Source organism: Pseudophryne corroboree, chromosome 5 (assembly GCF_028390025.1).
Source record: "Pseudophryne corroboree isolate aPseCor3 chromosome 5, aPseCor3.hap2, whole genome shotgun sequence".
Classification (NCBI taxonomy): domain Eukaryota; kingdom Metazoa; phylum Chordata; class Amphibia; order Anura; family Myobatrachidae; genus Pseudophryne; species Pseudophryne corroboree.
In genome coordinates, this window is record NC_086448.1 from 54,235,964 (window position 1) to 54,260,828 (window position 24,865).

At 46.6% G+C, this 24,865-nt stretch overlaps 1 protein-coding gene across 2 annotated transcripts in view; it reads left to right on the forward strand.

The window, feature by feature from the left end:
• The window catches only part of ASAP1 (ArfGAP with SH3 domain, ankyrin repeat and PH domain 1), a 413,329-nt gene that overhangs the window by 27,493 nt on the left and 360,971 nt on the right, over positions 1-24,865 (forward strand). Inside the window, exon 1 of one of the 2 annotated variants that reach the window (XM_063921278.1) lies at positions 7,976-8,091. The exons of the other annotated variant lie outside the window; for it this stretch is intronic. The gene's annotated coding sequence lies outside the window, so the exon portion shown is untranslated. Of the gene's footprint in view, positions 1-7,975; positions 8,092-24,865 lie in introns of those variants that run through there. 2 annotated transcript variants of the gene reach the window in all.

Here is a 24,865-nt window from a genome sequence, read left to right on the forward strand (position 1 = left end):
AGGCGCGATGGACCGCAGCAACTGGGAGCGACGGTCAGCGACGGGATGACGCGAAAAATCCGAACGCAACGGCGATCTTAAGGGGATTGACAGGAAGAGGGCGTTTGTGGGTGGCATCTGACTGTTTTTAAGGAGTGTCTGGAAAAACGCAGGAGGGACCAAGCGTATGGAGGGAGGGTTTGTGTCATCGCAACGGCAGAGTAAGTCCTGGGCTGAGCAGAAACTGCCCAAACTTATGTCTGTGCAGTTCTGCTACAAATGTGATCGCACACCTGCTCACATCCAAAACCCTCCCCCTGTAGGCGGTAACTACCTGATCACAGGGATGCAGAAAACGCACCCTAGCGATCAGGTCTGAATTACCCCCAATGTCACTTGTAAGGCACCTCTTCTCCCAACCGCTCTTCAATATTTAACATTACCCTTCCCTTTATTAATAAGTGTTCCTAACTCTAAATCAGGGATGGGCAATGGGGCCACATGCGGCCCCCTGAAACCAAAACCTGCTGCCCTCCACTCCCATACCTCCCAACATTTATTAAATGGAAAGAGGGACCTTTATGCCCAGCGAAGCCGCTCCCATCCAAAAAAAGGGGCGTGGTCTCTGGAACAGGGGGCGTGGTTTTTGCGGCACACTCATCCTTAGCACTGAAGGGTTTATGCCCATATAAATCCAATCATAAAACCTGTCTGTTTTTAATAAAAGAATAATTATGATCAGACTTGGGTGTCCTATTGGACTGATCGGCAAGGATGGGTGTGAAGTGTTTAGTTTGTAGAGGTTGGACGTAAATTCTTCCAAGAGTCTGTCTTCTAATTATGCAATAGAAGTCCAACAATGTCGCATTGCATATGATACAATCACTGCGTGTTAATCTGATCAATTTAAAAAAAAAAAAGATTTTTGCCATAACAATTTGTGCACTGTAGTTACACATTGGGGGTAATTCTGAGTTGATCGCAGCAGCAAGTTTTTTAGCAATTGGGCAAAACCATGTGCACTGCATGGGAGGCAGATATAACATGTGCAGAGAGAGTTAGATTTGGAGGGGTTATTTCGTTTCTGTGCAGGGTAAATACTGGCTGCTTTATTTTTACACTGCAATTTAGATTTCAGTTTGAATACACCCCATCCAAATCTAACTCTCTCTGCATATGTTATATCTGCCTTCCCTGCAGTGCACATGGTTTTGCCCAACTGCTAACAAAAATTCTGCTGCGATCAACTCAGAATTACCCCCATTGTGTTCAGTCCATAGCATGAAAGCTGTTGCATTTACGGGCAGCTGAACCTGCGATCGGAACAAGCTACAGTGTCAGCATTTTTGTCAGACACGACACAGAATGCAGCGTCTACAAACTACAGTTGTTTTCATTTGCAAAAACAGAGAGCTGAATGGACGCGTGCCATGTTTATGATCTCACAGTAACCAGATCTGGCCTCTGAATAATTCAGACCTGCTCGCTGGAGTGCAAAAATAATAGAGGCCGACGATATTCTCTGCACTTTATTCTTATGTCCTGCATCCTGCGTGCTGCACCTCAAGCTCAGCAGCCACAGGAGGGGTCACTAGAATGCCTGCTTAGATGAGGCAGACTCCTCTGCAAAGAGGAAACGGAAGTAAAGGGATATGGTCGTTAGGTCGACCCAACTTAGGTCGACAACTGAAGGTCGACATAAGCATTAGGTCGACATGCAACAGGTCAACATGAGTGTTAGGTCGGCATGTACTAGGTCGACGGGTCAAAAGGTCGACATGAGTTTTTCACGTTTTTTTCCCCATACATAACGATCCACGTGGACTATGATTGGAACGGTAACCTGTGCTGAGTGAAGCGGTAACGGGGTGAGGCATCTTGCCCGAAGCATGGAGAGCGAAGCGAGCCATGTGAGGGGACACGGTGCACTAATTGGGATTCCCCGTCACATTACGGAGAAAACAACACTAAAAACAGTCCAAAAACTCATGTCGACCTTTTTACCTGTCGACCTAGGACATGTTGACCTTCAGTGGTCGACCTAATGACTGCCGACCTAAATTGGGTCGACCCAACAACCCATACCCGAAGTAAACCAGATATTTTTCCTTTACTGAATACAGGGGGTGATTCAGACCTGATCACTTTGCTGGTAAAATTGTAGTCCTGCGATCAGATAGTCACCGCCCAAGGGGAGTGTATATTCGCCGTGCAAGTGTGTGTTCGCCGAGTAGCCAAAAAAAACCTCACTCTGCGGACAGCTGCAAATCCGTCCTCACCTCACTCACCAGTGAATGGTTTTTACCTGTGTGCGCAGCCCAGGACTTACTCCTACAGTGTGATCAGAACGGGCTGATTGCGGGCGGAGCTGACGCCACACACCCTCCCTGAAAACGCTTGGAAACACCTGCGTATTTCCTGACACTCCCAGAAAACAGTCAGTTACCCCCCCCCCCCCCCCCCCAAACGTCCTCTTCCTGTCAATCAGCATGCGAATGGCTGTGCGATTAGAATTTTTGGACCATCCTGTCGCTGACCGGCGATGCCTGTTTTGTTTGCCAACATGCGTGCGACATTGCGGTGCATACGCATGCGCAGCTAATAGCCGATCGCCGCTGTGCGAAAACGCACAGCAGCGATCAGGTCTGAATTGGGCCCACAGTCCAGTATGAACAAGACGTAGCCTGTAAGACAATGGATCTTTAATAGCAATGCGGCAGGATGAAAGATTTGCACTGGATCTCCGCAGCCAATCAGTAGTAGCAAAATAGGAGCGTAAAAATGTCTGACATGGCGCTATATGCACTAATGAGACGCTGCTTCCTTGAATAGAAAGTTTGTGCTATTACTTCAAAACCAATTGACAAAAAAAAAAGATTGGATGCGCGGTCTGAAATTAGTGAACAAATCTCTAGGTCAGTGGTTCCCAAACTCTGGGGGTAATTCAGACTGGATCGCTGCAACGGCAGCGGCAGCGATCGCAGTCTGAATTAGTGTGTGGAGTGCGCACGCGCAGCGGCCGCACTGCGCGTGCGCACCTCAGGAGCCCAGTGAGATGCTATCAGCATCTCACTGGCTGCGATCACCTCTGCCTGATTGACAGACAGAGGCAGTTGCGGGGTGGGAGGGGACGTGCCAACGGCGTTAGAACGCCGTCGGCGGGGAGAGGTCCGGACAACTGAGGCGTGTCAGGACCATTGGGGGGGCGGGCCCGCGGCTGCTGCATGACATCACATGTAGCCGATGCGACCCGGAACACGGAGCGTAGTTCCCTGCCAGTGCACGGGAGTTGCGCTGGCAGGTACAAAAGCATTGTCGCCGTGCGATGCTTTTGTACCTGTGTGGGGGGTGGGGGATAGGGCCTGACATGCGGGGCGGACTAGCCCTGTACTGGGCGTCCCCCCACATGTCATAATAAATGATCGTAGATGTACTAAATTTAGAGGAGGAGTCAGCATGAGCCACCAGCTATAAAAAGGAAGGAGGCAGTTGAACGACTCTTTATCCCTGGGTACATGAGGCGGAGGAACTCTAAATTACCCCCTGTGTCCTCAAGGTAGCCTAACAATCCAGATTTTAAGGATATCCATGCTTGAGCATGCAGAGCTGGACATAGGTATAGGCAAACTAGGGGCATTAATTGGAAGCTTGACAGCAGCGGTTTGCGGGGCAGATGACGCACCAGCAGCTCTGCTCTTGCAACCTACTGTGATCAGAGCTCTCTGCTTAGCTCCGATCGGGAGGCAGCTCATACAGCTGAGCCAGCAGCAGGAGCACCAGAGTGGGGAGCAGAGACAGTGGAGGCAAGGGTGGCCAGTAGCAAAATAGGCCCAGCCACAGCAGATCCTTCTTCCGTGGGTCCGTGAGGACTCCAGCAGGCTGAGCCTGCACTGACTGACTCTCTGCAGCAGACGCACTGAGACTGCAGTTTTACTGGCCAGGTGGGTGAAGGGGGTGCAAGGTTGGGGTGTAAAATGTGTGGCATATATGTAAGGGGCATTAATGTGTTGCATTATGTGTATGAGGGCATTACTAATGTGTGGCATATGTGTAAGGGGCATTACAGTGTGGCATTAAGGGGCGCTACTACTGTGTTGCATTATGTGTATAAGGAGCATTGCTGTGTGGTGTATTGTGTATAAGGTGCACTACTGTGAGGCGTAGCAGGTATTAAGGGCACTATTGTGTGGCATTATGTGAACGAGCAGCAATACAGGGTGGTGTAATGTGAAAATGGAGTTATATGGGGTGGTGTAATGTGAATAAGGGAAACTGCAGAGTGGTGTAATATGAATAAGGAGCATTGCAGAGTGGTGTAATGTGAATAAAGGAAACTGCGGAGTGGCGTAATGTGAAAAAGGAGCATTGCAGAGTGGTGTAATGTGAATAAGGGAAACTGCAGAGTGACATAATGTGAATAAGGAGCACTGTGGAGTGACATAATGTGAATAAGGAGCATTGCGGAGTGACATAATGTGAATAAGGAGCGCTGCAGAGTGACATAATGCAGAGTGACATAATGTGAATACGGAGCACTGCAGAGTGACATAATGTGAATAAGGAGCAAAACAGGGTGACATAATGTGAATAAGGAGCAGTAAGGGGTGGCATAATATGAATAAGGAGCCATACAGGGTGGCATAATGTGAATAAGGATCACTGCAGAGTGGTGTAATGTGAATAAGGAGCGGTAAGGGGTGTCGTAATGTGAATAAGGAGCGATATAGGGGATGGCATAATGTGAATAAGGAGCACTACGGAGTGGCATAACGTGAATAAGGAGCGAGACGGGGTGGCGTAATGTGAATAAGGAGCAATATGGGGTGGCATAATGTAAATTGGGAGCTATATGGGGTGGCATAATGTGAAAAAGGAGTGATATGGGGTGGCATAATGTGAATAAGGAGTGATATGGGGTGGCATAATGTGAATTTGGAGCTATATGGGATGACATAATGTGAATAAGGAGCGATATGGGATAGCATAATGTGAATAAGGAGCAATACGGGGTGGCATAATGTGAGTAAGGAGAAATATGGGATGGCTTAAAGTGATAAGGAGCAATACGGGGTGGCGTAATGTGAATAAGGAGCAATATGGTGTGGCGTAACATGTACAAAGTAAAGGGGTACTACAGAGTGGTGTAACATGAATAAGGGACACTACTGTGTGACATAACGTGAATAAGGTCCACTATCGTGTGATGTAATGTGAATAAGGTTGCACTCCTGTGTGACGTAATTTGAATTGGGGGGTACTATTGTGTGGCCACGCCCCTTCCCAGCAAGAACACTCCTTCGGCGTGCACTTTCCATATTTAAAATATTGGAGGGGGGACGGGACCCTAATGCTGTAGCTGGGGCACAAAATGAGGATTGCTATGGGTGATGGGTGTAGCTGGCCGCTGCTGTGATCTGTGCTGCTGGGTGATGGGTGCTGTGCTGGGAGAGGGGTGCTGCCTTGGTCAGAGGCGGAACTAGTGGCGGTGCTAGGGGGCACCAGTCAAAACCTTGCCTAGGGCATCAAATTGGTTAGGGCTGGTTCTGTGATCATAGATTTCCATGCTTGAGCATGAATTTAATCATCTGTGTTCAATCATGGATGACCATAAAACCTGGACTGAGTTTGGGAGCCACTGCTCTAGGTTAAAAATAATAACAATTGTAACGTATAAAAGTATAAACAACACACAATAATATCCAAATGCAGATGAACTGAAACAAGCCAGCATAATATAATATATATTCATGTTACTTATATTTATTATTATTATTATCCTTTATTTATATGGCACCACAAGGGTTCCACAGCGCCCAATTACAGAGTACATATGCACAGAATCAAAACAGGAAAACAGTGACTTACAGTTGAAGACAATATAGGACAAGTACAGGGTAACTAAGCATAACTACACCAGTAAACGACATTGAGATAAGTTTCGAGGTGGCCAAAAAACTGCGGGATTTGGGCAGTTGAGGATTATTAAAGTAAGAAAAGTGTAATCACATGAGGGAAGAGGGCCCTGCTTGTGAGAGCTTACATTCTAAAGGGGAGAGGCAGACAGACAGGGGTGATACAGATGGAGTAGACGGACCGAGCATGGGACAGGGGGTTAGGATGAGATTTGGCTGGGTTTGGTAAAGAAGTGGGTCTTAAGAGCCCGTTTGAAGTTCTGTAGAGAGGTGGAGAGTCTGAGGGGGAGAGGTAAAGAATTCCAGAGAAAGGGAGCAGCACGTGAAAAATCTTGGAGATAGGAGATTATATAAATATCTAGCACTCTTAACAAGTGCATTCATTATAGGAGACAGTGGGGTATATTCAATTAAAGTCCGATCCATTCCGACATGTACAGTATTTGTCGGAATGGATCCGACAATCCCTATTCAATCCCATCTAAAATTCGACTTTTGCAAGTCGAATTTTAGATGGGACCCAGAGGAGGAGAAGGGGGGTGAGCCGCAGGGGGACAGCCGGCGGGCATACAGGGAGATCAGCGCTACGATCAGCGCTGCAGCTGGATGTCACTCACCTGCCCGACCTCACGGCAGCTTTTACCCGGCTACAGCAGCGTGCTGGAGCCGGGTGGAAGCTGCCGTGAGGTCGGGCGGGTGAGTGACATCCAGCTGCAGCGCTGATCGTAGCGCAGATCTCCCTGTATGCCCGCCGACTGTCTCCCTGCGGCTCTCCCCCCCCCCCCCCCCCCCCTCGCCTCCTCTGGGCCCATCTCATTCCGACATCATTTTGATGTCGGATTGAGATAGTCGAAAAGGGGGCCAAAACCTGTTGGATTTGGCCCCGTTTTCGACATCAACACGTTGATCGGCAGCTATTCCGCCGATCCAAGTGCTCTTCGACAAGTCGAATGCCTCGACTTGTGGAAAAGCTCTGAATAGGTCGAATCAGGATTCGACCTCAAAAAGTCGAAAAACTGACGTTTTTTCGACAGACAGCAGTTTTCGACTGCAATTGAATATACCCCAGTGAGTGATGGCAAGTGTCATTTCATAGCTGTTTTATTGTTATTCATTCAGAAAGTAGATGCAGATTAGACAATGCAACAAATGGTAGCATTGATTTAGCACCTGGGTGTAGCAGTAGCGAGGGAGCTATAATACATAGCTGTTGAGATCCATCAAGAAACTCAGATACTTCTAGTCACTACAACACTCTTATTCCAGCTATAATGGCAGACCTGATTTGGTGGCAATTTCTGATAATGTCTTGAAAAGATGAATCTCCTCATTCATCTCTCCCGGGTGTGATATAATATACCAGCGGTCGGGATGCCGGTGGTCACATGACCAATATTGGCATCCCGACAATGTTGAGAATGCCAACAGGGGACGGGGGGAAATAATTTTACCCCTCCCCCGTCCCTTACCATAATCTGCCTGGGGTGGCGGCTCGGGCTAAGATTGGGGGGGGGGGGGGGGGGGGGGGGGCTAGGGCTAAGACACTGAGCGTGGCGGCTAGGGCTAAGACCCGTGGTAGCAGCTAGGGATAAACCCCCTGCTCCTCTAATGCCTAACCTTACCCCCTACCCCCGGGCTATAACCCTAACAGTCACCCTGATATTTACCTTCGGGATGTCGTTGGTACCTTTATTAAAAAGTCCTCTTTAGTATAGGAATCCCAAAGTGGCTTTAAAAAGACCCTGTATTGCAATTTGTTGTGCTGAACTGAGGGTATACTGATATTTTATAACTTGTTAATTATATGTGCCATTAGCTAAAAAGGGGAGGAGTCAGCATGAGCCACTACCTTAAAAAGGGGAGGAGTCAGCACGAGGCACTAGTGGGGAAAGGGGGAGGAGTCAGCATGAGCCACTAGTGAAAAAGGAGTGGAGTCAGCATGAGCCACTAGCTATAAAAAGAGGAGGAGTGAGCATGGGCCTAAAAAGGGGAGGAGTCAGCATGAGTCACTAACTATAAAAAGAGGAGTCAGCATGAGCCACTAGCTATAAAGAGGAAGCAGGCAGTTGAACGACTCTTTATCCCTGGGTACATGAGGCGGAGGAACTGTGTCTAGACGGCTCTCTAGTCCTGGTGGCTTGCGGTGCTGTTCCGGAGGAGGAGGGACAGCAGGATCAAAGGCTATGACAGACGATGGGCGGTGAGACTGGACGGAGGCAGTATATAGTCAGAGCAGCTGTGTAACAGAGCAGCACGTAGCAGTGAAGCCATGTAATACCCCTTTTCCACTAGCTTTAAAAACACGGGTAAATGCGCGGGGGCCGCATTTACCCGTGTTTTTTCCTAGTGGAAAAGGGTCCCCCTGCAAATTCCCGGATCAAGTGATCCGGGAATCCTACCCGGGTAGCTTGCCGGGTTGAACACGTGTTCATCCCTGTAAGCTGTGTAGTGTGACTGTGAACGGGAGCCGTGTCGATGCGACACGGCTCCCGTTCACAGTGAATGAAAGGGCGGCGCTGGGAGATCATGTGATCTCCCAGCGCCGCCCCTGCCGCGTCCGCAGCAGCGTCACCAACCCGGCAATATGCCGGGTTGGTGAGCGCTGTGGGAAAGGGGGCTGTAGCACGGGTCGCAGCCATTTCAGGCTCCCGGCTGCGACCCGTGCTACAGATGGAAAAGGGGTATAACAGGCAATCACCTCCCAGCAAAGAGAACTGCCCCTTGGAGCCAGATCAGAGGTTTTAAGTCTAGCTTGAGACCGACAAGAGCCCTCAGATATGATTCACACACCCAGGTACTGTAGCTCCACTAGCCCACTAGCAGTCAGCTTACATACCTGTAACAGCTCTGACACCACGATTGGAATAGCAAAGTAGGGGAAGTGACAGTTAAACTGTAGCCCTCGTGCTAGCCTCACCATATACAGGGATAGACTAATGCCCCCTATATATTAGTAGGGATGAGCGGGTTCGGTTCCCTGAAAACCAAAATCCCCCAAACTTCACGTCCCAAGACCGTATCCGAGCCAGGCTCGGGTTTTCCCGCCAGACTCAGGAACCAGAATGAGGCAAAACGCAATCTGCTGTCAGATTCTCGTGGGTTTTGGATTCCATATAAGGAGCCGCGCATAACCGCCATTTTCACTCTAGTCCTGGAGAGTGTAGCGAGAGGACGTGTCTCCTCAGTGTCAGTGTGGGAAAGTGGCGTAGCGCGTAGGGTGGCGAGTGGCGACCTGCTCTTTTGTGTCATTCCAGCGCTGTCTTGTACTGCATCAGTCCAGAGGTGGGGTCTTGTGCTGCATCAGTCCAGTCACAGTGGTGGTGTCCTGTGCTGCCATAAGTCCAATGCTGCGGTATAAGTCCAGTCCAGTGGTTCTGTGTTGTGCTGCATCAGTCCAGTGGTGCTGCTGTATAAGTCCAGGGGTACTGTCGTATAAGTTCAGTCCAGTGGTGCTGCCGTATAAGTCCAGGGGTACTGCCGTATAAGTTCAGTAGTACTACCGTATAAGTCCAGTAGTACTGCCGTATAAGTCCAGTGGTACTGCCATATAAGTCCAGTCCAGTGGTGCTGCCATATAAGTCCAGAGGTACTGCCATATAAGTCCAGAGGTACTGCCGTATAAGTCCAGAGGTACTGCCGTATAAGTCCAGGGGTACTGCCGTATAAGTCCAGAGGTACTGCCGTATAAGTCCAGAGGTACTGCCGTATAAGTCCAGGGGTACTGCCGTATAAGTCCACCAGTATTGTGCGTGCATTACATCTGGGCAAATTCCAGTACATCCTATGTTTTGCACATACAATTAATTTGGTGGTGCAGAATTTTTTTCAAAAATCAAAGGGAGATGCTGTCGGTGGCCCGAAAAAATTGCGGCCCACATTAGACATTCAGCCACTGCGTGCCACTCCTAGATGGGCCAGGTGTTTGTGCCGCACACTTGTGTCGCTTAGCAAAGTCATCCAGCGACCTCTGTTCAACCTTTTGGCCTAAAAACAATATTGTGAGGTGTGAGGTGTTCAGAATAGACTGGAAATGAGTGGAAATTAACGTTATTGAGGTTACTAATACCGTAGGATCTAAATTACCACCAAATTCTGTTATTTTAGCCGTTTTTGTGTTGTTGTTTTTTAAATCATCCAGATCCAAAACCCGAAATGATAGTTTTGACAAAACCAATCTAGATCCAAAACACGAGCGAGGATCCCGATCCAAAACCAAAACACAAAACATGAAAAGTGCCTGCCGCACATCTCTATGTATTAGCAACGGATTGCTGCTTTTCCCCCCAATGGCAAGCTCTTGGAATCAGAAATTTTAAACACTTATAAAAATCTCAATTCCCCCATCCAGCAGCAAATCAAGATGAAGAATTTCCCCTATTCACCGATGGATCGTGATCTTCGGTGGCTGCCGATAGCCGGTTTCGGTCAGGTCAGGGAAATGGGGATTAGATGTATGAGGGCCTTAAACCAATCACAAACACTGACATCTGCTGTTAAAATAGTGACGCTAAGGAAGCAAATACTAACTTCTAGTACTAACTTCTAGTGCTTGTTCTGGGACAGCAACAATCATTTACAGCAACCATACTGAGTGTTAAGGTGGGTACACTACACACTGGGCGATGTGTTTCCTCTCCCATGCCGGGCCGCCACACGGCGGGCATACACACTGTGCGATATCACTAATGACATCGTACAGTGACGTATATCGCTCAGGAGGGGGAAAATGAGAGATATACTGTAGTTGCAATGACGCAAAACAATACTTTAACTGTCTTTTTTTTTTTTTTTAAAGGGTGGCGCGATGCTGCCGCTTTACGGGAACTGACTTGTGGCTTTGTGAGCTGAAATCCAGCGAGATAGTTCCTGTGAGCTGCATCACTACAGACGCCTCCTCAGCAGCCGCTATTAATTAACAGCTCAGCGGCCGGAGGGGTAATAATCTACTTTCAACAGATGTGTGTGGGGGCACGGGACGACCGCCCCCTTCGCCCTTCCCTTAATCCGGCCCTGCATATAACCCAGCATAAATCCCATACTGTGTGTAATATATAAATTAACTAGCGTTTGGCCGCAGCTTCACTCATGTGGATGTCTGGTATTGCTCAGTGGAACTAATTTTACAAAGACAGTAGTGCCATCTAATATTGTGATATATATTTTATATCGTAAGTTAACATTGATCACAAAATTTGTAAACAATATTTGCAATTTTCCCTTCAGCGATTAACACAAAAAGATGCTTGGGGCTACTGACACGGGAGCAAGCCACGTAAAGCTGCCCATGGGAGAAGCAGCTGGTCCTGAGACCTACGCCTGCAGCCCTGAGCGTTTGCCCCTGCGACTTGTTGATCGTCATAATGAAGTAGACGCTTACAGGAAACTGCAGGCGCTTGATTGAAAAATAAAAATAATTGGAGATAAGGGGTATATGTCGTATAAATACAGTGTCACCTGCACAACATCACGTTAGAATCTCTGCCTCAATTAGTTTCCTCTGTAGAGCAGTCACTTTAAGTTGGGTTCCATTGCATAACTAGGGTGGAGTCAAGCAGGCGAGTGCCATCCTATTGGCCAGGATGGCACTCACCAGGGGCGCCAGCCGAGGAAGGGCGCCGTCCAGAGGTGCCACCCGTGGGCAGTAGGTAGATTCACTTTTAGAGGCAGCAGCTATCTCCCCACCCCCGTGTAGTTCCTCACCAGCAGGGATGCCCAGTAATGGTCACAGTATGCAGCAGTGGCTGCTGGGGGGTGTAGTTTATGTAGAGTTTCTTGTCTGTATTGTGGTGTGGTGCTGGACCCCGGCGCCAATTACAGTGGCTGCTGCTGCATTCTTTGATCATTAATGGGCATCCCTGCTGTTGAGGAACTACACGGAGGTGGGGGGATAGCTGCCGCCTCTAAAAGTGAATCTACCTAAAAGTGCTGACTTTAATAGTAAAATCAACAAGGGGGCATATGTGTGTCTGGCATTGTGGGGGCATATGTGTGTCTGGCACTGTGGGGGTATACGTGTATCTGGCACTGTGGGGCATACTGTACGTGTATCTGGCACTGTGGGGGCATACGTGTATCTGGCACTGTGGAGGCATACATATATCTGGCACTGTGGGGGAATTTGAGTGTCTGGCACTGAGGGGGCATATGTGTATCTGGCACTGTGGGGGCATATGTGTATGTGGCACTATGGGGGTCATTCTGAGTTAATCGCTAGCTGCCGTTGTTCGCAACGCAGCGATCAGGCTAAAAAAACTGCATTTCTGCGCATGCGTATGCACCACAATGTGCACGCATGACGTATGGGTACAAAGGCATTCGTTGTTTTGCACAGGTTCTAGCAAAGTTTTCAGTCGCACTGGCGGCCGCAAGAAGATTGACAGGAAGGGGGCGTTTCTGGGTGTCAACTGACCGTTTTCAGGGAGTGTTTGCAAAAACGCAGGCGTGCCTGAAAAAACGCAGGCGTGGCTGGGAGTTCGCTGGGCGGGTGTATGATGTCAAATCCGGACATGAATAGGCTGAAGTGATCGCAAGCGCTGAGTAGGTTCAGAGCTACTTTGAAACTGCACAAACTGTTTTTGCAGATCTTGCCTGCACATGCGTTCGTATTTCTGCTAAGCTAAAATACACTCCCAGTGGGCGGCAGCATAGCGTTTGCACGGCTGGTAAAACTAGCTAGCGAGGGATCAACTTGGAATGACCCCCTATACTCGGAGGCATTATGTGTATCTGGCACTGCAATACTGGGGTCATTATGTGTAACTCGCACTATACTGGGGGACATTATGTGCATCTGACACTATACAGGGGACATTATGTGTAAGGAGAACTACTGTGGGTATTGTGTGTAAGGCTGCTAATTGTGTGTGTGCATGTGTAGGGGGTGTAATTATATATTTATAGTTTGATATCATAATATAAAATTGTGAGGCCACACCCACTTTCCCAGGATCATGCACACCTCCCCTTTTATATATATATATATATATATATATATATATAGGCACTACTGTATGGCATAATGTGTATAAGGGGTACTACTGTGTAGCATAACATGAATAATGTACATTAATGTGCTGTGTAATGTGAATAAGGTACACTACTGTGGTGTCATTTGAATTGGGGTACTATTGAGTGGCCATGCCCCTTTTTTTGGCACACGTGCCTTCCCTATTTCAAATATGGGGGGGGGGAGCACCAGTCCTTTACTTTGCCAGGGGCGCTCGGACCCCTAAATACACCCCTGGAGTCAAGTTCCGCAGAAGCATGATCGGAACACCAACTTTCAGTGCCCAGAGTGTCAAACATCTGGATTTTCCTTTATTACTTCTCTCCCTGATGTCACATCGAGATCATACATACAATAGTGAAAACTTAATCCAAATTCATCCAGACTTTTTTACATCTCCATAGTTCATAAACAGTCCCTAGAAGTATATTTCTTACAAAAAAATTGCTATGTACAGACACAACCCTTACTGTTTTATTAGGTTTTATATATAGCTAAAAGCCTACAAATACATAGGCCCTCATTCCGAGTTGTTCGCTCGGTAATTTTCTTCGCATCGCAGCGATTTTCCGCTAATTGCGCATGCGCAATGTTCGCACTGCGGCTGCGCCAAGTAAATTTGCTAAGAAGTTTGGTATTTTACTCACGGCATTACGAGGTTTTTTTCTTCGTTCTAGCGATCGGAGTGTGATTGACAGGAAGTGGGTGTTTCTGGGCGGAAACTGACCGTTTTATGGGAGTGCGTGAAAAAACGCTGCCGTTTCTGGGAAAAACGCGGGAGTGGCTGGAGAAACGGGGGAGTGTCTGGGCGAACGCTGGGTGTGTTTGTGACGTCAAACCAGGAACGACAAGCACTGAACTGATCGCACTGGAAGAGTAAGTCTCGAGCTACTCAGAAACTGCTCAGAGAAGTCTTTTCGCAATATTGCGAATCTTTCGTTCGCAATTCTGCTAAGCTAAGATTCACTCCCAGTAGGCGGCGGCTTAGCGTGTGCAATGCTGCTAAAAGCAGCTTGCGAGCGAACAACTTGGAATGAGGGCCATAATTACAATAATATTTTTCTTTAGTAAAGTTTGAAGGGATTCAAAAGATTAATTGGGGGGAATTCAAATGTTTGAAAAGTTGGATAGGTGTCTGTGTTTCCCTGTCTATTAGATAGGAAAAAACAGACACCCAACTGACTTTTTAAACATTTTAATTCCCTCCTATTGTGTCCCATGATTTACACAGTACTATTGTGTTGCAAATAAATGAATTAAAACAAAATACTAGAATATATTGTATGACGCATTTATACCGGTAATATTTACATGTTTGAAATGAATAAAACAAATCTGTAAACACTACTATTTAATGTATCCATTTAAGGCAAAATGGCACCACATCCGCATACACATTCAGTGACGGGGTTGTACAATGAGTACTCTGCATGATATTTACATAATAAAGCATTTCTGCATGAATTACTCATTCTCTATGAAGTGACTGGATCATCAGTGAAATAATTTGCTTCCTCTGTAAGAGCTCAGCAAGTCGCACAAGAATCATTTTCCTCCTTCCCAGCAAAGCAAGATGTATTATGTAAAACTGAATAACAAGTTTACGCTGAAAGTAAGAGAAAGACTGGTTATACAGTAGGTGGACGTAGTCCCACCAGCGGCAGAATAATTAGTCTTGGCTGCAAAGTATTTAAATGTTCTCTTTGAAGTTAATCATACGGACTGATAATCTTCTTGTTGGGATTTTTAGCAATTACGTTAGAACCTAAATCCCTTGCTCATATAAAACCCCTGACAGGTGGAGTGGTGTTCAGTTATTGTATCTCCTGCTTACCAGTGGCGGATCTAGACGTAACTTTTAGGGGGGGGGGGGCGGTTTAAGAATGATGACTCCTCCTCCTAATCATAGCCCCTCCCACTTAGTAATGCCCTTCCCGTTCGCTTCTAAAATTTCCTATTGTTGCCATTACTAATAAAATGTTGCCAGTTAGTAGAGAGAACCCTGCGCACTGGTGATACAGACTGGTGAATCGCCGTTCCTTCCATCAGGAGTGGTAGAGGCTAAGACAGTAGGGCAATTTAAACATGCATGGGATAGACATAAGGATCTCCTTACAAAGAAATAATGATCAAATAAGGTTAGAGATAAAAATAATGTAAAAAAAAAAAAAGGGGGCAGACTAGATGGGCCAAGTGGTTCTTATCTGCCGACAAATTCTATGTTTCTATAGCACACAGAATGAGCCGAAATTCACATTATAGCACACTGAATGAGCCGAAATTCACATTATAGCACACAGTATGAGCCGAAATTCACATTATAGCACACTGTATGAGCTGAAATTCACATTATAGCACACTGTATGAGCTGAAATTCACATTATAGCACACTGTATGAGCCGAAATTCACATTATAGCACACTGTATGAGCCGAAATTCACATTATAGCACACTGTATGAGCTGAAATTCACATTATAGCACACTGTATGAGCTGAAATTCACATTGTAGCACACTGAATGAGCCGAAATTCACATTATAGCACACTGTATGAGCTGAAATTCACATTGTAGCACACTGAATGAGCCGAAATTCACATTATAGCACACCGAATGAGCCGAAATTCACATTATAGCACACTGAATGAGCCAAAATTCACATTGTAGCACACTGAATGAGCCGAAATTCACATTGTAGCACACAGAATGAGCCGAAATTCACATTATAGCACAATGAATGAGCCAAAATTCACATTATAGCACGCAGAATGAGCCGAAATTCACATTATAGCACGCAGAATGAGCCGAAATTCACATTATAGCACACTGTATGAGCCGAAATTCACATTATAGCACACTGTATGAGCCGAAATTCACATTACAGCACGCAGAATGAGCTGAAATTCACATTACAGCACGCAGAATGAGCCGAAATTCACATTATAGCAAACTGTATGAGCCAAAATTCACATTATAGCACACAGAATGACCTGAAATTCACATTATAGCACACTGTATGAGCCGAAAATTCACATTACAGCACGCAGAATGAGCCGAAATTCACATTATAGCACACTGTATGAGCCAAAATTCACATTACAGCACACTGAATGATCCGAAATTCACATTATAGCACACAGAATGAGCCGAAATTCACATTATAGCACACTGAATGAGCCAAAATTCACATTGTAGCACACTGAATGAGCCGAAATTCACATTATAGCACACCGAATGAGCCGAAATTCACATTATAGCACGCAGAATGAGCCGAAATTCACATTATAGCACACTGAATGAGCCAAAATTCACATTATAGCGCACTGTATGAGCCGAAATTCACATTATAGCACACTGTATGAGCCGAAATTCACATTACAGCACGCAGAATGAGCCGAAATTCACATTACAGCACGCAGAATGAGCCAAAATTCACATTACAGCACACTGTATGAGCTGAAATTCACATTATAGCACACTGTATGAGCTGAAATTCACATTGTAGCACACTGAATGAGCCGAAATTCACATTATAGCACACTGTATGAGCTGAAATTCACATTGTAGCACACTGAATGAGCCGAAATTCACATTATAGCACACCGAATGAGCCAAAATTCACATTATAGCACACTGAATGAGCCAAAATTCACATTGTAGCACACTGAATGAGCCGAAATTCACATTGTAGCACACAGAATGAGCAGAAATTCACATTATAGCACAATGAATGAGCCAAAATTCACATTACAGCACGCAGAATGAGCCGAAATTCACATTATAGCACGCAGAATGAGCCGAAATTCACATTATAGCACACTGTATGAGCCGAAATTCACATTATAGCACACTGTATGAGCCGAAATTCACATTACAGCACGCAGAATGAGCCGAAATTCACATTACAGCACGCAGAATGAGCCGAAATTCACATTATAGCACACTGTATGAGCCGAAATTCACATTATAGCACACAGAATGACCTGAAATTCACATTATAGCACACTGTATGAGCCGAAAATTCACATTACAGCACGCAGAATGAGCCGAAATTCACATTATAGCACACTGTATGAGCCAAAATTCACATTACAGCACACTGAATGATCCGAAATTCACATTATAGCACACAGAATGAGCCGAAATTCACATTATAGCACACTGAATGAGCCAAAATTCACATTGTAGCACACTGAATGAGCCGAAATTCACATTGTAGCACACAGAATGAGCCGAAATTCACATTATAGCACAATGAATGAGCCAAAATTCACATTACAGCACGCAGAATGAGCCGAAATTCACATTATAGCACGCAGAATGAGCCAAAATTCACATTATAGCACACTGTATGAGCCGAAATTCACATTATAGCACACTGTATGAGCCGAAATTCACATTACAGCACGCAGAATGAGCCGAAATTCACATTACAGCACGCAGAATGAGCCGAAATTCACATTATAGCACACTGTATGAGCCGAAATTCACATTATAGCACACAGAATGACCTGAAATTCACATTATAGCACACTGTATGAGCCGAAAATTCACATTACAGCCCGCAGAATGAGCCGAAATTCACATTATAGCACACTGTATGAGCCAAAATTCACATTACAGCACACTGAATGATCCGAAATTCACATTATAGCACACAGAATGAGCCGAAATTCACATTATAGCACACTGAATGAGCCAAAATTCACATTGTAGCACACTGAATGAGCCGAAATTCACATTATAGCACACTGAATGAGCCGAAATTCACATTATAGCACGCAGAAAGAGCCGAAATTCACATTATAGCACACTGAATGAGCCAAAATTCACATTATAGCGCACTGTATGAGCCGAAATTCACATTATAGCACACTGTATGAGTCGAAATTCACATTACAGCACGCAGAATGAGCCGAAATTCACATTACAGCACGCAGAATGAGCCAAAATTCACATTATAGCACACTGTATGAGCCGAAATTCACATTATAGCACACAGAATGACCTGAAATTCACATTATAGCACACTGTATGAGCCGAAAATTCACATTACAGCATGCAGAATGAGCCGAAATTCACATTATAGCACACTGTATGAGCCAAAATTCACATTACAGCACACTGAATGATCCAAAATTCACATTATAGCACACAGAATGAGCCGAAATTCACATTATAGCACACTGAATGAGCCAAAATTCACATTGTAGCACACTGAATGAGCCGAAATTCACATTATAGCACACTGAATGAGCCGAAATTCACATTATAGCACGCAGTATGAGCCGAAATTCACATTGTAGCACACTGAATGAGCCGAAATTTACATTATAGCACACTGTATGAGCCGAAATTCACATTATAGCACGCAGAATGAGCCGAAATTCACATTACAATACACTGAATGAGCTAAAATAATGCAGGCACTGGGGGCAAGGGGAATCCTACCCCCTTATTAACTTACACTGGGGCAGCGAGGAAAAAAAATATAGGGGGGAGGGAGGGAGACGTGGCACACACACACTTTAGCTAGGAGGGGGGACATATCATACACTTTAGTTAGGAGAAGAGGGGGGAGAAATGGCACACAGACACTTTAGTTAGGAGGGGAGACATGGCACACACACTTTAGCTAGGAGGAGAAGGAGGGTGGAAGATATGGCACACACACACACACACACACACACACATACACACACACAAACACACACACACACACATTTTAGCTTGGAGGGGAGGAGACATGGCATACATTGACACCTACTCGTATTTTGGAGTCCGACTCCGCAGCAGCATGAGGAGTCGGGATGGAGGCCAGGTCCCGCCGCAGTGTTGGGAACGGGGTGGAGAGCAGTGCAGCGCGGCGGGGGAAGGGGAGAGAGAGAGCGTCCTGACGTGTGTACAGGGAGGAGGGGGCGTGGTCAGAACAGAGGCCGGCGGGGACACGCTACAATGATTGTGTACACTGCTGCCTCTGAAGTCCCTTCTCTGTCTCCTCAGAGAACGGACAGCAGAGGCAGCAGTGTACACAATCACTGCAGCCTGTCCCCGCCGGCCTCGGTTCTGACCACGCCCCCTCCTCCCTGTACGCGCGTCAGGACGATCTCTTCACCCCGTTCCCAACACCGCGGCGGGACCCGGCCTCCATCCCGGTGCCGGTATGTGTAGGGGGGGCGTTCGCCCTAATCGCCCCCCGCTAAATCCGCCACTGCTGCTTACGCCACACTAAGTATTGTATTCTAAAACTACTATTAGCTTTTTACATAGGGGAAAAAATCATGCAGTAACTTACATTCAAACTGTTACACACCAAGTTCACATATTTACATATATACATAATAATGTGCTTATCCTTTGTCTTACTTTAATAATCTTCAACTGTACCACATCCAGCAGTCTTCTGCCACCTGATACTTATTCCAGTGTCATCTGCTGATGTAGCTATGTTTATTTACCCTGTACTTGTCCTATACTGTCATCAACTGTAAGTTGCTGTTTTCCTGTTTGATTATTTATGTACTCTGTAATTGGGCGCTGCGGAACCCTTGTGGCGCCATATAAATAAAGGATAATAATAATAATAATAATAATAATACAAAAATGTGTACAAAAATGCTGAACCGCTCACTTAGGGGATGTGGAGGATATCCGGACTATAGATCTACACATAATAATGCCCCCTGGAGTGTGATATATTCCCAGTTTATTGTTATACTGGGAGCGAACACAGCACTCCAGAAGCTGCTGGGTTGCCCTCAGCCTCTCCTGGCACTAAGTGTCCCCCACAACGTCCCCAGCCTCCCACGGGACACTGTGGCCCGTGGGTGGGACAGCAGAACAATGCCCAGAAAGCTGGATTGTCCTGCTGAAATCGTGATGGTTGGGTGGTATGATTACAGCAGCAGTGCCTTGTAATTTTGCCTCCGTGGTTACTGACTGGATACAGTTACGGCTTATGAAATGCTGTATAACACTGAACCATTGACCTTCCTTTCTTCTGCATGGCAAGGTTCGGTGGTGCAGAAGCGGAGGGGAAACAGTTGTCATGTCTGGTGCACAGGGCTGTATTAACAGCAGTACCTATTCTCCAGTGGTAGGGGTGGGGGTGCTATCAGCGGCAGCTGTGATGTCCTATGGGTGGTAGGGGGTGTTCTATATTCCGCTCAGCATGTAGGACCTGGAGCAGTAATTTCCAGTAATTACTCCTTTACTGCACAGATGGTGGGAGGGAGACTACTAAACTGCAGAAGGGGGCATTGGGCTGAATGAAGGGACCCCGGTACATGACCTCCTGGGTAGGGCCGGATTAAGCTTTGGGGGGGCCTGGGGCACTTAAGACAGGGGGGGCCCTGGTGGAGGGGGAGGTTGTATATTAGATTTGTTAGGCGCCGGGGTCTGCATGTCCGCGCGGCCCGGCGCCTAGCAACTAGGGACGCCGTGCGCGTTCAGCCGCCGGCTCCCTAGCAACGCTAGACGCCGGGCGCGCTGAGCCGCACGGACCCTAGCAACGGGGACGCCACGGGCGGACCGCGTTCCCCGTTGCAGGGCCTAATTAACAAGCACACACACTTGTCCTCTGGCCGTGCAGCAAGGCAACTGCACGGCATTTATTCCCAATCAGGCTCTAAGCAGCTGATTGGAGGACTCCCTGTTAAATACCTTCCCAGTACTTCTCACAGACGCCGGTAATAGCTTCCTGCATGCTGCTTTGGTTTGCTGAGAGTCTGTTCCAGTCCTGCTGTATCCGGTCATTCCTGTCCTCAGAAGTCCTGTATTCGGGAGTTGTCATCTCATCCCAGGAAGTCGTTTGGTCCCCAGTTGTCCTGACTGATCACCTTTGTATATCGAGTGGTGTTCCGTGAGTTGCGGCTCTGCCGTGTGTTGCGGCTCAGCCGCTTTATCTTTATATATTCTGTTTTTGGAGCATTTGCGGAGGGTTCCGCTTCCACAAGTCCTCTCTGGAACTCGGCGGTGCTGGGTAGGAGAAGTGGACAAGTGGATATTTTGGTTGTCCTTTTCCCTGGCGGTGTTTCCGCACATATTCTAGTCTTAAGTTAGCTTGTAGCCCCTGGCCTGGTTGTTTAGTCAGAGGGCCCCTTGTTATCACCCTGTCTCGGATTTCCCTTTGTCTCTCATTAAGACCTGGGGGGGCATCGGAGTTGGGCAGACATAATCCGCCCTTCAAACGCGGCTGCCATGGGCTCAAGCAACCATAGTCTCGCAGGGGATTTCCGACAGCACGGGTGAGACAACGGAGTTAGGGCACCAGGGGCTATTTTCCATTCCCGCTCCCTTCCCCAGCATTTCGTTCCAGTGCTCCGGTCCTCGCAAAAAGATCTCCTCAGACCAGAGTGCTGGAATCATAACATTATTACCGGCCATACCAAAAAATTAAAATTAAACAGGGCTTTAATTTTTTTCCTCTCATTCAGTTTTTGTTAAAAAATTTTGGCCTCATGAATCTGACAGGTTTAGGGCCAAACCCTGGCCAGCTCTTAGTCAATCAGATTCAAGAACTTACTCAGATGGTTCAGGATCTTTCTCTTCGGGTGAGGTCGCAGGAAGATCTTTTGCGAGCCTCCCCAAAGGTAGTCCCTGAACCAAAGATGCATTTGCCTGACCGTTTTTCTGGCGATAGAAAAGAATTTTTTAGTTTTAAAGAATCCTGTAAACTTTATTTCCGTTTAAGACCTACTTCCTCTGGTTCTGAATCTCAGCGGGTTGGGATTATTATTTCTTTACTCCAGGGGGATCCTCAGACCTGGGCGTTCGGTTTAAGGGCAGAGGATCCTGCGTTGTTGTCAGTAGACGCCTTCTTTAAGTCTTTAGGGCTTTTGTATGATGACCCAGATAGAGAGGCGTCAGCTGAAAGTCAGCTGCGCGCTCTCAAACAAGGAAGAAATCCTGCAGAGGTTTATTGTACTGAGTTTCGCCGTTGGTCGAACGACTGTGGCTGGAATGACCTAGCCCTGCGCAGTCAGTTTCGCCTCGGCTTATCAGAGTCTATTAAAGACAGTCTTCTCCAGTACCCCGCTCCTGAGACTCTCGATAAACTCATGGAGCTTTCTACTAAGATTGATCGTCGTCTCAGAGAGCGGAGGGCTGAAAGAGGAACACCTGTAAGGTAAAGTCCTTGTGTTTATTCCATTCCAGAAGACGTAGAGGAGCCCATGCAGATGGGTCTCTCCCGGCTGTCTCCTGAGGAAAGGGCCAGAAGGCAAAATTCCGGTCTTTGTTTGTACTGTGGTGGTAAGGGACATTTTGCTCGTAACTGTCCGAACAAGTCGGGAAACGCTTTGACCAGGTGAATTGTGAGGGGGTTCACCTAGGTCTGCAGCTTATCTCCTCGAATAACTCTCTTTTAGTCCCAGTTAAGGTTTCCTTTGGCAGCCTCAGTTCTTTGGTGTCGGCTTTTGTTGACAGTGGAGCTGCAGGAAACTTTATGGATTTAACTTGGGCTAAGGCCTTAGGCATTCCTCAGTTACCATTGGGTAGGTGTGTCACCATGCATGGCTTAGATGGGAGTCCGCTTTCCAACGGGGTTATTACTCACCGTACACCTCCCGTAGTACTTACAGTAGGAGCTTTACATTCCGAAAAGATCGAGTTCTATCTAACACATTGCCCAGCAGTTCCAGTTGTTCTGGGTCACCCTTGGCTGGCCTTTCATAATCCCACCATTGATTGGCAGTCTGGGGAGATTTCACAATGGGTTACTTTTTGTGCTAAGGAATGTATTTCGTTTCCAGTTAGAGTAGCAGCTATCATTCCAGAACTCATTCCTGTGGAATACCAGGAGTTTGCCGATGTATTCTCCAAAGGCAATGCGGACATTCTGCCTCCCCATCGGCCTTATGATTGTGCTATTGAGCTAATCCCTGGTGCCGCATTGCCAAAGGGGAGATTATATGCATTGTCCGGGCCAGAAACTTCGGCTATGAATGACTATGTTCAGGAGAGCTTACAGAAAGGTTTTATTAGACCATCAAAATCCCCTTTAAGTGCTGTTTTTTTCTTTGTGGAGAAAAAGGATGGCTCGCTTAGACCATGCATAGATTTTAGAGCCTTGAATAAAATCTCAGTCAAAAACACCTATCCTTTGCCGTTGATTTCTGTACTCTTTGATCAGTTACGTTCTGCTGTGATTTTTTTCTAAAATTGACCTGAGAGGAGCTTACAACCTCATCCGAATTAAATATGGAGATGAGTGGAAGACGGCTTTCAGTACTCAGTCGGGTCACTACGAATACCTGGTGATGCCGTTCGGCCTGTCTAATGCTCCAGCAGTTTTTCAAGACCTCATTAACGATGTGCTCCGTGACTTCCTAGGGAAATTCGTGGTCGTTTATTTAGACGACATCTTGATTTTTTCTGAATCGATGGAACAACATATCACCCAGGTGCGTCTGGTTCTTCAAAAGTTACGTGAGAATCATTTATATGCCAAACTGGAGAAGTGTGAATTTCACGTCACGAAAGTATCTTTTTTAGGGTACATAATTTCCCCTCAGGGATTTTCCATGGAACCTAAGAAGCTTCAGGCCATCCTTAATTGGGCGCAACCCACCAATTTAAAAGCAATTCAGCACTTTTTAGGGTTTGCGAATTATTATAGGAGGTTCATTCATTCTTTTTCTGACCTGGTTGCTCCCATTGTGGCTCTGACAAAGAAAGGAGCGGATCCTACCAACTGGTCGCATGAAGCTGAGTTGTCCTTCCGGGCCCTGAAACAAGCCTTTGTCTCAGCTCCAGTCCTCAGACATCCTAATCCGGAATTGCCCTTTGTTGTGGAGGTTGATGCCTCAGAGGTTGGAGTGGGGGCTGTCCTTTCTCAAAAGTATCCGGTGTCTTTGGACTTACATCCTTGTGCCTTTATGTCCAGGAAGTTCTCCTCCGCTGAATCCAATTATGACGTTGGTAATCGGGAGTTACTGGCGGTAAAGTGGGCTTTTGAGGAGTGGAGGCATTGGCTGGAAGGAGCAAAGCATACTATTTCGGTATTGACTGACCATAAGAACCTGCAATACATTGAATCAGCTAAACGGCTTAATGCCCAGCAGGCACGTTGGGCATTATTTTTTACTCGTTTCAAATTTATAATCACTTTCAGGCCTGGTTCCAAGAATACTAAAGCTGATGCTCTGTCACGTAGTTTTCTTCCGGTTCACAATAACAATCCTGTTGTTACCCCAATACTTCCATCTTCGGTCATCCGGGCAGGCCTCACACAGGATTTATTTACCCAGTTAAACCAGCTTCAACACCAAGCTCCTAGATTTACTCCTGCTGGTCGTCTTTACGTTCCTGAATTTTTGAGAGCTACTGTTTTAACTGAATTCCATGACAACAAGGTTTCAGGGCATCCGGGAATCACTAAGACATTGGAGTTAGTCTCTCGCTCAGTATGGTGGCCTAGTATGTCTAAAGACGTTAGGGAATTTGTTTTTTCATGTCAGGTTTGTGCACAGCATAAGGTTCCCCGTTCCTTGCCTATCGGGCAACTTATGCCCTTAAGTGTCCCTCTCAGGCCATGGTCTCATATTTCCATGGATTTTGTGGTTGACCTTCCCCTTTCAGCCGGATTCCGAGTCATATGGGTGGTAGTGGACCGTTTTAGTAAAATGGCTCATTTTATTGCTCTTCCCCGATTGCCTTCTGCTCAAGGGCTGGCAGTTTTGTTCCTCCGCCATGTGTTTAGGCTTCATGGGTTACCCACTGATATTGTTTCTGATCGGGGTCCACAATTCATCGCACAATTCTGGAGATGTTTTTGTGCTTCATTAAAGATGAAACTGTCATTAACATCCGGTTATCACCCACAATCCAACGGGCAAACCGAATGAGTTAACCAGTCATTAAAACAATATCTGCGCTTGTATTCAGCCAAACTCCAGAATGATTGGTCCGAGTTTCTTCCTTTGGCTGAATTTGCTTACAATAATTCCTGTCATTCCTCCACTAAAGAGT